Here is a 6,692-nt window from a genome sequence, read left to right as displayed (position 1 = left end):
CATGTTGCTTTAGTCATGTTGAAAATATGTATATATTTTTGAAAGTTGGAGGAAGGATTTACTTAAGGAAAAAAAGGTTTAACTACGTTGGGAAATCATATAAAGAAAATATTGTCAGAAAAAATAAGTTGTTTACAAATTCATCAATTAAAAACTTTCTGTAAAGATGACTTACATATAATTGTTTAAAAACCATTCACTAGGCTTCATAGCACAGTGAATGTTAAGAATCGATGTGAGGGATTTTTTTAAAAAAAGATTATTTATACCGTGTGCCTACTGGAGAAAGGGTTTCCTTGAAGATACGCATTAAGAATTAAATGTCATATTGATTGTTTGATGTATTGTATGCTAAGAGGTATTTATAACCAGCATCCACGCTGAAGGTGTGAGAGGAGTTATATAAGGAGAAGCTTGGGCAACTGGGATCCCTGATTTGAACAGATCAGTTCTGTGGCAGGGAAATTTCTACCAGTACCGCCACTAGGTACCCCAGGAAGTCAAAGGGTAAGAGACTCAAGGATTAGCCCACAGTCTATCATTGGTCACCACTACATTCTAAGCATGTCCACAGAGATAGCTGGCAAATGCTAGGATACAACACAGCAATCTCTGAACTGGGAACCAAACAACACTAACATAAAGAAAAGCATATTTATCTATCTATCATCTATCTATTTATCATCTATCATCTATTATCTATCTAATCCACAAATTGGTTGAACCAGTAGGGACTATATGATTTGGAGATTTGACATAAGGAATAAGGACCTAACACAGAAAAGGAAACTTAAACTTCTAGTCCAGTATCTCATGCTTCCAGATACTGTAGCATCTTTCATGTTTCCCTGCCTACTGCCTGTATCATTTTTTTCTCTCTCTTGTCATCTTTTCCCATTTTTACTTTCTTTCTATACATAATTAAAAGAGTACTCTCTTATTTTTATATTTCCCCACATTTTCCCACCCACAATCATTCTTCATTGTTTTTATCTTAGCAGGTAGTGAGGTTACCAGATCACATTTTGTTCTTTCTTCTTTCCTTCTCTCTTTTAGATAGCTTTTTCTATGTGTCTTTTTCCACCTTCTCATTAGTCTCCTCTAATAATTTAGCCACCTTCTCTTTCATCTTTATTACACCATACAACATTTCATTGGTTCTATTCCTTCTAACTTCTGTCTGTTTCTAACTCATCAACCACTGTCTAACAAATTCCCAAAGTATTATCTTGGCTTCTTTGTTCTTCTGAAGCCAGTGGAAGAGTGATGGTTGTTATTCTTAACTAAGGATTACTATATTCTCATAGTGAGTGTATCTATCATAGTTGTGTCTTCAGCAAATCTTCTTCTCTTAGGTCTATTACCCATCTAGACCCTGGGGCAAGAGCACTGTAGATGACTATTTTACTACTTAACCATATCTCTAATCCAGCGGTGAGAAAATACATAACCATTATTCATTCTTACCTAAGCATTGTGAACATTTAAGCTGAAAGAACAAAGGAGATTAAAGGTCTCAATAAACAAACTCGACTTCTACGTATAAATCCAAATTTATAAAAACTAATAATATTTTAAAAAGCAATATATGTATCGCAAAAGTCAACAATTCTAGAATGAAGTATTTAACAAATAGGAAAATGAACTCTCAAATAAACTTAAAGGAATGATAAGAATGATCAATGAAACTAAAGAGGACACATGAATTAATTTTTAAAAATACAAATAAGTACCTGATTGAACCCCAAGAAAATCAAGCAGCTACATGGCATAAGAAAGGAAATTCAGGATTTGAATAATGAAGTCAATAATTATACTGAAACACTGTTAAAAAATAAGTAACCCTGGAACAATCTGAATAAAAATCTTTGTAAAAGCTTTCATAATGAAAAGGATCAAGCTAAAAATAGAGTTTCAGAACTTGAACATAAAGTAGGGAAAATTTCATTGAAGACAAAGAAAAAAACTTAAAATCACAGAAGAAGATCTTTGGGATACCAATAAAGACCAAACATTCAAATCATGGGTATGTAGAAGAGAAGAGCAAGCTAAAAGAATAGATAATATGGGAATAAAATACTAGTATTGCATTCAGGTAGAGAATGCTTTCAAAATACCAACCAGGCAAGATCAGAGAGTTAAATGTCTCTACATATATTATAAAATACTAACTGTGCCAAACAACAAAAGAATTTTGAAAACTGAGGGAAAGAAGTAATAAGTCCCATACAAAAGCAAAGTCATTAGCATAATAGCAGTTTTTCAACAGAAAATTCTAAGTGCAGGAAGGACAGAGAACAATATATTTCAACTCTACACAGTAAACAATCATCAACCCAGGTTAAGTATCAAAAAAAACCTATTCTTCACAATTGAAGTGAAAACGAAAATTCTACATAATAAACATGGAAGGAAGTTATGAGCACTAAACCAAAACTAAAGGAGATTTTAAGTAAATCCTAAACATACAATCAGGAAAATATAGGAAAGAACAAATTCTGCTACACAAGTAAATTAGCAATGAGGATTAGGGAAAATAACATATATACAGCAAAATTACAAGAAATTATAGCTTTCAGTAGAAACCTTGAATGTTAATAGTCTAAATTTTCTATCAAAAGAGAGAAGTGATTAATTGAATGTAAAATCAAAATGCAATGCTTATTTCCTAAAAAAAACATATTTCACTCATAAAGATAAAAACTGACATAGGGTCGAAGGTGGGGAAATATTTTTCAAACAAATGAAGCTTAAAAGCACACAGGAGTAGTTGCATACATATCTGACAAAACCAAAACAAAATTAGTCAAAAGAGACAAAAAAGTCAAACCATATTAATAAAGGCAACAATCCATCAAGAAGAGATAATTGTCAATATATATTGATACACTCAGTTTCACAACACAGACACAATACATATTCTTCTCAGCAGCATCTAGAAAGTTCTCCCAAATAAGTCAAAACATGTCATGAACCAAGCCAAAACAAACACTAGAAAATTGAAGTAAGTCTGTATTTTAGCAGACCACAGCAAAAATAGTAAACAGTAACAAGAAAAAAAGCTACAGAAACTATTCAGACAGGTGAATACAAAACAGTAGTCTGAAAATGATTGCTGGGTCTTTGAGAAAGGAAGAGATGAAGAAAGATCCTTAGAATCAAATGAAAATATCATCACAACTTTGCAGAATTTCTAGAAAAGAAAGGATCATTAAGGAAGAAAATATACATTTGAATCATCTGGAAGATCTGGAAAAAATGGATAAATTCCTAGATGCAAATAACCAATTGAAATGCATCAAAAGAATACAGCCCATTTACACAGACCTCTAACAAATCACGAGACTGAAGCAGGGATAAAGAGGGATGGAGAAGTGATGACCAGTTACGAAGACCATCTAGAGAAAGCCTGTCAACTCCTGTCTGCTAGAAGATCCTGTGCCCGGGTACTAGGCAGTGTGACTTAATGAACAAAGTCCTAATTACACAGACTTAATCACAGAGTCTCTTCCTAAGGCACAGAGTAAAGAGTATTTGAATGACAGCGTATCAGCAACCATTGTGTCAAAATCCCCAAGGTCCTCTTTATTCCTGCCATACTTCAGTCCCTAATTCAAAATTCAATGAAGCATTTAAAATTTGAAAAGCATCCTTCTCATTCTACTGCTACCTGGATGTTTAGTCTCCGTTACAAATGTGAAGACCTGGTAGATATAAGTGCTTGGATGTCTGAGGATAGGTGAATCTGATAGCCTTGTCACTAAGCCTTAAAGCTAACACTGGGATTTGGGCCAAAATGCATGATGCTATGAAAATTAATTGCCAGATGAGCTTCCTACGAACAGGTTCACAGTGACCTTGGAATATATTGTCCTTCAATATATGCCAGCTCACAATCATACAAAGTGCTATTTAATTGCTGCACTGCGTTTAAGAGCAGCCACCTCTGTCATATTAGCCTTGTATTGGTTATATCAGCAAGAATTCAATAAATAACTCGTTGACCAATTGACTGAGCAATATTGGAAAGAGTACTGGGCAATTTCCTTTGCCGGATGACCAGATGTCCTTCGCAGAGATGAACAGAGCAGAGCCCAGCAGCAATCAGAGAACTGCTGAAAATGCTTCAGTGAGAGCACGAGAGAAGAGAGTGACATTCTCTGTACTCCATGCTGGACGATCCAGCATGGGAAGTAATGTGCCACAGGAGAGAAGACAGAGAACTGCCAAGGATCAGAAGTGCTGAAGTCTGGATTTAGGGTATCCTGCCAGTGACCATGTGTGAAGTCTCGAGGAAGTGTATTTACATTCGCTCTAGAAACTGGGCCTTATGTTTTCTAAGGTCATTTCCATACTTTTAACGATTTTCTTGTGACGAGTTTATCCATATTTAAACATCACAAAATTTTAGGCTTCTGCCTTCTCTCAGCTTTTCTTCCTTAACCATTCTAAGCCCACTTGAAACTGCAATCATGAATGTCCTAAGAATATCCCTCGTCTTAAGAGAGTTCAGCTAATTAGGGTCAATCAGCATACCAGAGAGCTCTCATATAATCGATCCCTTTCATCTTCAGTCATTCTTTCTATCAGGGGTAGTTTGTAAGTACTTAACATTTATTAAGAATCTATCCTCTTGGTCACATGCTAAACCAGATGGTCATGACAGGGTCCATACCTTCAAAGAGGTTATGGTCCAGTGAGGGAAATAAAAACTCAAAACAGGGAATTTCAACCTAGCACAGTCCCAGGGATATTCATGCAGAGTCATGATGGAGTCAAACCAAGGGAAGATTTGAAATAGGAACTTGCCAGACTGAAGAGGCACTCCAGGCAGAGAGAAACCACAGGATTATTTTGCAGTAATGTGTACATCTGATATAAGCTTGAAGATCTAGTGAGATGAAAGGCTGGGTTTGACCACTCTGAAGACCTAGAATGGAATAAGGAATAAAAGTAGAAAATAATTTTTAGAAACATATAAATGTCCTATTTGTGAACGGAGATATAAGGGAGACCAATCCCATGCTCTAGAGAAAATCTCAGTGCACCACACACAGAAAACTATTCTTTTCAGGCCAGGTATAGTGATGCATTCCTATAATTCTAGCTACTGGGGGGGGGGTAGATATCAGGAGGATCAGTTGGAGAACAAACCAAGCAAATAGTTGCTGAAATCCCAACGCAACAAATAACCTAGGCCTAGTAGCTCATAGCATAATCCCAATTGCACTGGAGACATAAGTGGGCAAATCACCACCTGAGGCCAACCTGGGCAAAAAATAAATAAAAGAATGCAATAGCATATCTGAAAAATAGCCTAAAGAAAAAAGAACTAGAACATATGGCTCAAGTGGTCCAAACCCCAGTACCCATAAAAAAGAAAAATTATCCATGAGCTAGTCCCTGGAGCATAAGGTTTTCTTGTAGCATCAGTCTATTCTGGTCCATTGTTTCTTGTTTTTCCTAAATTCTAGTTTCTCACAGGGCTTCTATTTACTCTTTATTGACTTTACATTCCTTTTGACTTCCTTATGCGTAATCCCACTGATTGTAACTTTTTCTTTACTTTTTTTTTGCCTATCCTGGGGCTTGACCTCAGGCCTGGGCACTGTTCTTGAGCCTTCTCAAGGCTACCGCTCTACCACTTAACCTGCAGCACCACTTCCGGCTTTTTATCTGTGTATGCAGTACTGAGGAATTGAACCCAGGAAATCACGCATGCTAGATGAGTACTCTACCACTAGGCCATGCTCCTGGCCCAACTTTTTTCTTTTTTTGTCAGTCATGGGCTTAAACTTGGGGCCTGGGGCCTGGACACTGTCGCTGAGCACATTTGACTAAGGTAAATACCATTTTGAATCACAGTGTTACAATGTCACTTCTTTTTTTGTTTTTTTTTTCTGTCAGTTGTGGGCTTGAACTCTGGGTCTAGGTATTGTCCCTGAGCTTTTCAGTTCAAAGCTAGCACTCTACCACTTGAGCCACAGCACCACTTCTGGTTTTCTGGTTGGAGGTAAGAGTCTCACAGACTTTCGTGCCAGGACTGGCTTTGAACCATGATCCTCAGATCTCAGTCCTGAGTAGCTAGGATTACAGGTGTGAGCCATCAGTGCCTGGCTGTACCACTTCTTGATTATAACTTAACTATCCTGCCCATTTGTCTGTTTTTAGGCTTTGGACTCTGAGGAAAAATGTGAGTCCTTCTCCATGTTATATCATTTGACCCCTGTTTATCCTTGAGTAGTCCATTAATTCCTTACATCCTTTAAGTCCACTGGAGCCCTAAACACAGTGCTTAGCATCGAGAAGCCAAAAATCCCATAATAACCTCCTGGAGCATGAATCATATTTTCTCTATGTGTTGCATTAATTTTCATAACTCTTCCCCCTCGACTTTGTGACCCTTCAGTTAGTAATGATAGAATTTGTTAACTCATATCTCTATTGTGTATGATTTTCTTTACAATCCCTGAAATTGAATGCCCAAAAATCCTACAGGAATCTATTTCTTTCTGAAGTAGAATAAATTAAGGTACAGAACAATAAGAGCAGACAGAAATAAAAGAGATAGAACCAGGGTTGAGCAGAAGCTGTGGCTCTCCTGCTCACATCCCCTGCTTCCTTTAGCTGAGTATAATGTATGAGCTCCTGTGTAATGGATAATGTGGTCATCAATTTTAATCTTGCTAGAC

General features: G+C 36.7%; 1 long non-coding RNA gene across 1 annotated transcript in view; it reads right to left on the bottom strand.

The window, feature by feature from the left end:
• Nucleotides 1-4,680: 4,680 nt before the first annotated feature.
• LOC150059555 (uncharacterized) overlaps nucleotides 4,681-6,692 on the bottom strand; it is a 138,703-nt gene continuing 136,691 nt past the window's right edge. The window contains exon 4 of the long non-coding RNA XR_016536387.1: nucleotides 4,681-4,930. This is a non-coding gene — a long non-coding RNA (uncharacterized LOC150059555). The remainder of the gene's footprint in view (nucleotides 4,931-6,692) is intronic.

The sequence above is a fragment of the Megascapheus bottae genome, chromosome 8, assembly GCF_031878675.1.
Source record: "Megascapheus bottae isolate mThoBot1 chromosome 8, mThoBot2.hap1, whole genome shotgun sequence".
Taxonomy (NCBI): Eukaryota; Metazoa; Chordata; class Mammalia; order Rodentia; family Geomyidae; genus Megascapheus; species Megascapheus bottae.
The sequence above is the reverse complement of the archived record's forward strand: the minus strand, read 5'-3'. Positions and strand labels throughout refer to the sequence as shown.